Source organism: Rhinoraja longicauda, unplaced genomic scaffold, assembly GCF_053455715.1.
Source record: "Rhinoraja longicauda isolate Sanriku21f unplaced genomic scaffold, sRhiLon1.1 Scf000868, whole genome shotgun sequence".
NCBI classification, from domain to species: Eukaryota; Metazoa; Chordata; class Chondrichthyes; order Rajiformes; family Arhynchobatidae; genus Rhinoraja; species Rhinoraja longicauda.
The window spans coordinates 19,825-30,701 of NW_027602084.1; positions in this window are offsets into that span (position 1 = coordinate 19,825).

Sequence of the window (10,877 nt, forward strand, 5' to 3'; positions counted from 1 at the left end):
AGGGGGTAAGGGGAGGGAGGGGGACCTCCCCTTTTCCCAGTACCCCTCTTTCCCCGTTGGGCCCGTCCCCGTAGGGTTTCCTTTGTAACCAGAAGGGGGGGAGGGAGGGTGGAAGGAGGGGGGAGGGGGAGAGGGATGGAAGGGTGGAGGGAGGGGGGGAGGGATGGAGGGAAGGAGGGAGGGGGGGGAGTTAGGGGAGGAGGGGTGAGGGAGGTGGGGAGGGAGTTGGGGAGGAGGGGGGGAGGGAGTGGGGATGGAGGTGGGAAGGAGTGGGGAGGAAGGGGTTGAGGGGGGAAGGGGGGGAGGGAGGGAATAGGGGCCCCATGCTGATCTGTGTATGTTAAGTGACTCGCACAACTTTAAAAAACTGGCAGTTGCTTTTCGCAACAATGTTGCAACAATCTCACACAAGCATTGTGACGTCACAAGCTGAAGACCTTGAAAAAAAAGGTCAGAAAAAAAATTATGTAAATTTAAAACCGAGCTGATCTCTCATTGGTGCACGGGTGCCATTGTGACATCACGCGCTGAAGCCCCTTCAAGAAAAGGGTTAGAAATGAGAAATTTTAACTTTAATATCTCTCTAGCTTTAAAAAGGTAGCTTCAATTTGAACGAAAGTACTTACAATAGTTGCCCATGTTAATGGTGAATATGGCGGTACAAAAATCGTAGCGCTTTGGTGTACCGTCTGGGAGGAGTAGGGTTTGTAAGTTATGGACAGAAATCTTCGGAATCTTCCGTACAAACATACGGAATCTTCCGTATATACATACGGAATGTTGGACATCTGAGTTTTAGTAGTATATAGATAGATAGACTAGACCGAGTGGGCCCGTTGGGCCCGTCCTCGTAGGGTTTCCATTGTAACCGGGAGGGGAGGAAAGGGGGAGGGTTGGGGGAGGGAAGGGGGAGGGAGGAGGGGAGGGAGGGGGGAGGGAGAGGGGGGAGGGAGAGGGGGAGGGAGGGGGTTAGGGGGAGGGAGGGGGGAGAGGGGGGGATGGGAGGGGGGAGGGGAGGGAAGGGAGGAGGGAAGGGGGGAGGGAGAGGGGAGGGAGGTGGGTAGGGGGGAGGGAGGGAGGGGGACCTCCCCTTTTCCCAGTACCCCTCTTTCCCCGTTGGGCCCGTCCTCGTAGGGTTTCCATTGTAACCGGGAGGAGGGGAGGGCGGGAAGGGGGAGGGAGGGAGGAGGGAGGTGTGGAAGGAGGAGGGGAGGGGAGGGAGGGGGAGGGTAGGGAGGGGGGTAGGGGGGAGGGAGAGGGGGGAGGGGGAGGGGGAAGGGGGGAGGGAGGGGGACCTCCCCTTTTCCCAGTACTCCTCTTTCCCCGTTGGGCCCGTCCTCGTAGGGTTTCAAGGAGGGGGGAGAGGGATGGAAGGGTGGAGGGAGGGGGGGGAGGGATTGGGGAGGGAGGGATGGAGGGAAGGAGGGAGGGGGGAGTTAGGGGGGAGGGTGGAGGGAGTTGGGGAGGGAGGGGGAGGAGGGGGGGAGGGAGTGGGGATGGAGGTGGGAAGGAGGGGGGATGAAGGGGTTGAGGGGGGAAGGGGGACCTCCCCTTTTCCCAGTACCCCTCTTTCCCCGTTGGGCCCGTCCTCATAGGGTTTCCATTGTAACCGGGAGGGGGGAGGGAGGGAGGAGGGAGGTGTGGAGGGAGGAGGGGAGGGGGAGGGAGGGGGGAGGGGAGGGGGGAAGGGGAGGGGGGAAGGGGGTAGGGGGGAGGGGAGGGAGGGGGATCTCCCCTTTTCCCAGTACCCCTCTTTCCCCGTTGGGCCCGTCCTCATAGGGTTTCCATTGTAACCGGGAGGGGGGGAGGGAGGGAGGAGGGAGGTGTGGAGGGAGGAGGGGAGGGGGAGGGAGGGGGGGAGGGGAGGGGGGAAGGGGAGGGGGGAAGGGGGTAGGGGGGAGGGAGGGATTGGGGGAGGGTGGGATGGAGGGAAGGAGGGAGGGGGAGTTAGGGGCTGAGTGGTGATGGAGGTTGGGATTGAGGGGGGAGAGAGTGGGGATGGAGGTGGGAAGGAGGGGGGAGGAAGAGGTTGAGGGGGAAGTGGGACCTCCCCTTTTCCCAGTACCCCTCTTTCCCCCACCACCAAGCCCCCACCGCAACGACCCCTGTTGTCCCCCTCCCCAGTCCCCATTCTCAGACCCCCCCCCATTCTCTTGGAATAAAAAAAAATACTTAAAAAAAAATAAGTGCTTTTTAATTGCTTGTTTTGAAACATTCGCGGTTAAGTGCTCTTTAAAAAAACATTCGCGGTTAAGTGCTGGTATTCGCGGCTACTTAGTGCTTCTGTCAGTTGCTTTTCGAAACAATGTTGCAACCATCTCACACAAGCATTGGGAGGATGGGAGGGAAGGGGAGGGAGGGAGGAGGGAGGTGTGGAGGGAGGAGGGGAGGGGAGGGGGGAAGGGGAGGGGGGGAAGGGGGCGGGAGAGGGGACGGAGGGGGGGATGGGATGGGGAAGGGGGGAGGGAGGGGGACCTCCCCTTTTCCCAGTACCCCTCTTTCCCCGTTGGGCCCGTCCTCGTAGGGTTTCCATTGTAACCGGGAGGAGGGGAGGGAGGGAAGGGGGAGGGAGGGAGGAGGGAGGTGTGGAGGGAGGGGGAGGGGGAGGGAGGGGGAGGGGAGGGGGAAGGGGGTGAGGGGGAGGGAGAGAGGGGAGGGAGGGGGGAGGGAGGGGGGAAGGGGGGGGAGGGAGAGGGGTAGGGGGGGAGGGGAGGGGAAGGGGGGGAGGGAGAGGGGTAGGGGAGGGGAAGGGGGGAGGGAGAGGGGTAGGGGGGGAGGGGAGGGGAAGGGGAGGGAGGGGGGACCTCCCCTTTTCCCAGTACCCCTCTTTCTCCGTTGGGCCCATCCTCGTAGGGTTTCCATTGTAACCGGGAGGAGGGGGAGGGAGGGAAGGGGGAGGGAGGGAGGTGTGGAGGGTGGAGGGGGAGGGGGAGGGAGGGGGGAGGGGAGGGGGGAAGGGGGGGAGGGAGGGGGGGTGGAGGTGGGAAGGAGTGGGGAGGAAGGGGTTGAGGGGGGAAGGGGGGGGAGGGAGGGAATAGGGGCCCCATGCTGATCTGTGTATGTTAAGTGACTCGCACAACTTTAAAAAACTGGCAGTTGCTTTTCGCAACAATGTTGCAACATCTCACACAAGCATTGTGACGTCACAAGCTGAAGACCTTGAAAAAAAAGGTCAGAAAAAAAATCATGTAAATTTAAAGTAGTAAACACCCAATAGCAGCCGCTTGTCCATCGCGAGCTGATCTCCCATTGGTGCACGGGTGCCATTGTGACATCACGCGCTGAAGCCCTTTCAAGAAAAGGGTTAGAAATGAGAGATTTTAACTTTAATATCTCTCTAGCTTTAAAAAGGTAGCTTCAATTTGAACGAAAGTACTTACAATAGTTGCCCATGTCAATGGTGAATATGGCGGTACAAAAATCGTAGCGCTTTGGTGTAACTTCAGGAGGAGTAGGGTTTGTAAGTTATGGACAGAAATCTTCGGAATCTTCCGTATATACATACGGAATCTTCCGTATATACATACGGAATGTTGGACCGCAGAGTTTTAGTATTATACTAGAAAAGAGGGCCCGTTGGGCCCGTCCCCACACCCCCCATTCTCACTCCCCCAGCCCCACTCTTACTCTCCAAGTGTGCCCGTTGGGCCCGGAAAAGAGGGCCCGTTGGGCCCGTCCCCACACCCCGCCATTCTCTCCTCCCCCAGCCCCACTCTTACTCTCCAAGTGTGCCCGTTGGGCCCGTCCTCCTGATCTGTGTATGTCAAGTGACCACTATAGCCTTCATTCTTTTTTTTTTTCCCTAATCAGATGTTTGTTTGTTTTTTCCTAATCAGATGTGCAGTACTTTGGTCAACGTGGGTTGTTTTTAAATGTGCTATACAAATAAAACTGACTTGACTTGACTTGACTTGCAATAACAAAAAAGACTTCTTGGAAGCTTTTCGAAACAATGTAGCCGTCACAAGCTGAAAACTAAATCCTTGCTGAAAACTAAATCCTTTTCTGGAAACTTTTGGAAACAAATGTAGCCCCTTGAAGAAAAGGGTTAGAAATGAAAAATTTAAACTTTAATATCTCTCTAGCTTTAAAAAGGTAGCTTCAATTTGAACGAAAGTACTTACAATAGTTGCCCAGGTTAATGGTGAATACGGCGGTACAAAAATCGTAGCGCTTTGGTGTACCGTCTAGGAGGAGTAGGGTTTGTAAGTAATCTTCCGTACATACACATATACATACATACATACGGAATGTTGGACCGCAGAGTTTTAGTATTATATAGATAGATAGATAGATAGATAGATAGATAGACTAGACCGAGTGGGCCCGTTGGGCCCGTCCTCGTAGGGTTTCCATTGTAACCGGGAGGGGAGGAAAGGGGGAGGGTTGGGGGAGGGAAGGGGGAGGGAGGAGGGGAGGGAGGGGGGGAGGGGAGGGGGGGAGGGAGAGGGGAGGGAGGGGGGTAGGGGGGGAGGGAGGGGGGAGAGGGGGGGATGGGAGGGGGGAGGGGAGGGGGGAAGGGAGGAGGGAAGGGGGGGAGGGAGAGGGGAGGGAGGTGGGTAGGGGGGAGGGAGGGGGACCTCCCCTTTTCCCAGTACCCCTCTTTCCCCGTTGGGCCCGTCCTCGTAGGGTTTCCATTGTAACCGGGAGGAGGGGAGGGCGGGAAGGGGGAGGGAGGGAGGAGGGAGGTGTGGAGGGAGGAGGGGAGGGGAGGGAGGGGGGAGGGGAGGGAGGGGGGTAGGGGGGAGGGGGAGGGAGGGGGAGGGAGAGGGGAGGGGGGGAGGGGAGGGGGAAGGGGGGAGGGAGGGGGACCTCCCCTTTTCCCAGTACTCCTCTTTCCCCGTTGGGCCCGTCCTCGTAGGGTTTCAATTGTAACCGGGATGGGGGGAGGGAGGGTGGAAGGAGGGGGGAGAGGGATGGAAGGGTGGAGGGAGGGGGGGAGGGATTGGGGAGGGGAGCGATGGAGGGAGGGGGGAGTTAGGGGGGAGGGAGGAGGGAGTTGGGGAGGGAGGGGGAGGAGGGGGGGAGGGAGTGGGGATGGAGGTGGGAAGGAGGGGGGATGAAGGGGTTGAGGGGGGAAGGGGGACCTCCCCTTTTCCCAGTACCCCTCTTTCCCCGTTGGGCCCGTCCTCATAGGGTTTCCATTGTAACCGGGAGGGGGGGAGGGAGGTGTGGAGGGAGGTGTGGAGGGAGGAGGGGAGGGGGAGGGAGGGGGGAGGGGAGGGGGGAAGGGGAGGGGGAAGGGGGTAGGGGGGAGGGGAGGGAGGGGGACCTCCCCTTTTCCCAGTACCCCTCTTTCCCCGTTGGGCCCGTCCCCGTAGGGTTTCTATTGTAACCGGGAGGGGGGAGGGAGGATGGAAGGAGGGGGGAGGGGGAGAGGGATGGAAGGGTGGATTGATTGGGGGAGGGAGGGATGGAGGGAAGGAGGGAGGGTGGGAGATAGGGGGGAGGTTTGAGGGAGGTGGGGAGGGAGGGGGAGGGAGTTTGGGAGGGAGGGGGAGGAGGGGGGGAGGGAGTGGGGATGGAGGTGGGAAGGAAGGGGTTGAGGGGTGAAGGGGGACCTCCCCTTTTCCCAGTACCCCTCTTTCCCCGTTGGGCCCGTCCTCGTAGGGTTTCCATTGTAACCGGGAGGAGGGGAGGGAGGGTGGAGGGAGGTGTGGAGGGAGGAGGGGGGGAGGGGAGGGGGGAAGGGGGAGGGAGAGGGTTAGGGGGGAGGGGGATGGGGGAGGGGGTAAGGGGAGGGAGGGGGACCTCCCCTTTTCCCAGTACCCCTCTTTCCCCGTTGGGCCCGTCCCCGTAGGGTTTCCTTTGTAACCAGAAGGGGGGGAGGGAGGGTGGAAGGAGGGGGGAGGGGGAGAGGGATGGAAGGGTGGAGGGAGGGGGGGAGGGATGGAGGGAAGGAGGGAGGGGGGGGAGTTAGGGGAGGAGGGGTGAGGGAGGTGGGGAGGGAGTTGGGGAGGAGGGGGGGAGGGAGTGGGGATGGAGGTGGGAAGGAGTGGGGAGGAAGGGGTGAGGGGGGAAGGGGGGGAGGGAGGGAATAGGGGCCCCATGCTGATCTGTGTATGTTAAGTGACTCGCACAACTTTAAAAAAACTGGCAGTTGCTTTTCGCAACAATGTTGCAAACCATCTCACACAAGCATTGTGACGTCACAAGCTGAAGACCTTGAAAAAAAAGGTCGGAAAAAAAATGATGTAAATTTAAAACCGAGCTGATCTCTCATTGGTGCACGGGTGCCATTGTGACATCACGCGCTGAAGCCCCTTCAAGAAAAGGGTTAGAAATGAGAAATTTTAACTTTAATATCTCTCTAGCTTTAAAAAGGTAGCTTCAATTTGAACGAAAGTACTTACAATAGTTGCCCATGTTAATGGTGAATATGGCGGTACAAAAATCGTAGCGCTTTGGTGTACCGTCTGGGAGGAGTAGGGTTTGTAAGTTATGGACAGAAATCTTCGGAATCTTCCGTACAAACATACGGAATCTTCCGTATATACATACGGAATGTTGGACCGCAGAGTTTTAGTAGTATATAGATAGATAGATAGAAGATAGATAATTGACTCCAGCATCTTCCCCACCACTGATGTCAGACTATCTGGTCTATAATTTCCCATTTTCTCTCTCCCTCCTTTCTTAAAAAGTGGGATAACATTAGTTACCCTCCAATCCACAGAAACTGATCCTGAATCTATAGAACATTGGAAAATGATCACCAATGCATCCATGATTTCTAGAGCCACCTCCTAAGTACCCTGGGATGCAGACCATCAGGCCTTGGGGATTTATCAGCCTTCAGTCCCATCAGTCTACCCAACACCATTTCCTGCCTAATGTGAATTTCCTTCAGTTCCTCCGTCACCCTGGGATCTCTGGCCACTAGAATATCTGGGAGATTGTTTGTATCTTCCTTAGTGAAGACAGATCCAAAGCACTGGTTCAACTCATCTGCCATTTACTTGTTCCCCATAATAAATTCCCCTGCTTCTGTCTTCAAGGGACCCACATTTGCCTTAACTATTTTTTTCCTCTTCACATACCTAAAGAAACTTTTACTATCTTCCTTTATATTATTGGCTAGCTTACCTTCGTACCTTATCTTTTCTCCCCCTATTGCCTTTTTAGTTATCTTCTGTTGCTCTTTAAAAGAGTCCCAATCATCTGGCTTCCCGCTCTTCTTTGCTATGTTATACTTCTCTTTTATTTTTATGCTGTCCTTGACTTCCCTTGTCAGCCACGGGTGCCTCTTACTCCCTTTAGAATCTTTCCTCCTCTTTGGGATGAATTGATCCTGGAACTTCTGCATTATTCCCAGGAATACCTGCCATTGCTGTTCCACTGTCCTCCCTGCTAGGGCCTCCTTCCAGTCAATTCTGGCCAGCTCCTGTCTCATGCCTCTGTAAATCCCCTTTGCTATACTGTAATACTGACACTTCCGATTTTCCCTTCTCCCTCTCAATTTGTAGATTAAAATATCATATTATGATCACTGTCTCCTAATGGCTCTTTTACCTTGAGTTCCCTTATCAGAACAGGTTCATTACACAACACTAAATCCAGAATTGCCTTCTTCTTGGTAGGCTCCTGTACAAGCTGTTCTAAGATTCCATCTCGGAGGCACTCCACAAACTCCCTTTCCTGGGGTCCAGCACCAACCTGATTTTTCCAGTCTACCTGCACGTTGAAATCTTCCATAACCACCGTAGCATTACATTTGTGACACGCCAATTTTAGCTCTTGATTCAACTTGCACCCTATGTTGAGGCTACTGTTTGAGGGCCTGTAGATAACTCCCATTAGGGTCTTTTTACCCTTACAATTCCTCATTTCTATTCATACTGATTCTACATCTCCTGATTCTATGTCACCCCCTGCAAGGGAGTGAATATCATTCCTCACCAACAGAGCGACCCCACTCCCTCTGCCCACCTGTCTGTCTTTTCGATAGGTCGTATACCCCTGAATATTCAGAATACAGCATGGAAACAGGCCCTTCAGCCGAACTTGCCCACACCGCCCTACAGGCCCCATCTACACGAGCCCCACGTTTATTTTAGTTTTTAGAGGTACAGCGCGGAAATAGACCCTTTGGCTCACCGAGTCCACGCCGACCGGCGATCACCCCGTACACTAACACTATCCAACACACACTAGTGACAATCTACATCTACACCAAACCAATTAGCCTACAAACCTGTATGTCTTTGGAGTGTGGGAGGAAACCGGAGCACCCGGAGAAAACCCATGCAGGTCAGTTGAGGAGGTTGAAGGAGAGTCAGAGAGAGATACAGAAAGTTATGATGGTCATGGATAAGGTAGACAGTGAGAAACCTTTCTCTGCAATGGAGACATCCTGAACCAGTGGGCATAGGGTTCAGGAGTAAGACCAGTGGGCACAGGTTTCAGGCATAAGACCAGTGGGCACAGGTTTCAGGCCTAATACCAGTGGGCACAGGTTTCAGGTGTAAGACCAGTGGGCACAGGTTTCAGGTGTAAGACCAGTGGGCACAGGTTTCAAACGTTAGACCAGTGGGCACAGGTTTCAGGTGTAAGAGCAGTGGGCACAGGTTTCAAACGTTAGACCAGTGGGCACAGGTTTCTGGTGTAAGACCAGTGGGCACAGGTTTCAAACGTTAGACCAGTGGGCACAGGTTTCAGGCCTAAGACCAGTGGGCACAGGTTACAGGCCATTTAACACTGAGGTGAGAAGAAACTTTTTCACCCAGAGAGTTGTGAATTTGTGGAATTCTCTGCCGCAGAGGGCAGTGGAGGCCAATTCACTGGATGAATTTAAAAGAGAGTTAGATAGAGCTCTAGGGGCTAGTGGAATCAAGGGATAAGGGGAGAAGGCAGGCACGGGTTACTGATTGTGGATGATCAGCCATGATCACAATGAATGGCGGTGCTGGCTCAAAAGGCCTCCTCCTGCATCTATTCTCTATGTTTCTATGTTTCTAAGAATGTTAGAGGGGATTTGAGGGAAGTTTTCTCACTCAGAGCATGGTTGCAATCTGTCTGAAAAGGCAGTGGGGACAAGTAGTATCGCAAGATTTTAAAAGTATCTGCACAGGCATTGAATCGCCAAGGCTGAGAGTCTAGGATTCAAGTGCTGGTAAATGGGATTAGTACCAATTAGTTCCTGATGGTTGTGTTGTTGGCATAGGCATGGTGGGCTTAACGGCTGTTTATGTGCTACAATTTAGCCGACTCTACTTGCATATATATCTCCAGAAATGTGCTCGTCCTAGTGATCCCTGGAAGGTCATATTCTTAATCAGAAGAATATGAGAAATGTCCAGAATAAAATAAGCTAAGAAAAGTTCCAATTGTTCCCACTTTATCCTCAGCCAATTACACCCTCAGGTTATCATCATCCCATTAAATCACGTGCTTCTTCCTTTAAAAGTCTATGATGCTCTACATTGTCAAATGTCTTTTGCAAGTCTCTGTGTACATCTACTACACTACCTTCATCAAACTGTACATTATCAACAATCTCAACACAGTTGGTTCTATGTTTTTTATTGAATTTCTATGTTTTCTATTGAATTTAAAAGAGAGTTGGATAGAGCTCCAGGGACAAGCAGAATCAAGGGATATGGGGAGAAGGCAGGCACGGGTTACTGATTGTAGATGATCAGCCATGATCACAATGAATGGTGGTGCTGGCTCGCAGGGCCAAATGGCCTCCTCCTGCACCTATTTTCTATGTTGTCTATGTCTAACCAAGGTTTTTGTAAGAAGTGTGTGCTGGGTGACGTTAACAGGCTCTCTCGCGCCTGCCAGTCCCATTGTCAGATTGACCAGCCTGTCTCCCTCTCTCACAGAAGTTGCAGCATTTGCAGGAGGAAAAAAACCGAGAGATTGCAGGTCTTCGCCGGACCATTCGCGAGCTCGAACAGCAGCGAGACAGCAGTCACACTCTGCAGCTGAAACGCAGGAAGTTTTAGCGTGGCTTTGCTGGCAGAGCCAGCGTCAGCGTGAGGCAGTTAGTTGTTCAGCTCTTCCCACTCAGCTGCTCTTGGGCTTACAAAGAGCTTTGCTGTGGCAGGGACATTCAGTTTTGGTTCTGGAACGCTGAAGGTGTGTGAGAGAATCAGCCGCTGGTTTTACTCGCCTTCTTGCTCGTTCAGTCTCACCAACGGGGACTGATGCGGAGGACGAGAACGCCGGTGGATGGCACTCCTGCACGTGTTTAACTCCAGGTGCCAGAAATTAATTTGTCCCACCTGTTTCAATGTGTAAGGATGCGTCTTTCATTCATTGTTCAAATGAGTTTAAATAAATGTTACAGTTATTATTAAGTATTTGTAATGAAGTGTAGATTGTGGAGCAGGTGAGAAGCAGTATTATAGGCAGCACAATAGCTCATTGAGGACAAAATGTGTAGGAAGGAATTGCAGATGCTGGTTTACACCAAAGATAGACACAAAATGCTGGAGTAACTCAGCGGGACAGGCAGTATCTCTGGAGAGAAGGGATGGGTGCCATTTCAGGTCAAGACTCTTCTTCAGACTGACTCTCAATGTGTAGAAGGGTCTCCACCCTGAAACGTCACCCATTCCTTCACTCCAGAGATGCTGCCTGTCCCGCTGAGTTACTCCAGCATTTTGTGTCGAGCAAGATCATGCAGATAAGTCAATGAAGGTTAACATAGGCCTATTTTGGCTTATAGGCTTATTTTGTGAAATAAATACCTTCGATTTGTACCAGCATCTGCAGTTATTTTCTTACACCTTCTCTCCTGAGATGCTGCCTGACCTGCTGAGTTACTCCAGCATTTTGTGAAATAAATACCTTCGATTTGTATCAGCATCTGCAGTTATTTTCTTAACATAGGCAGTGGTAAAGTTGTGCAGAAGGAATGAGCAGCACTC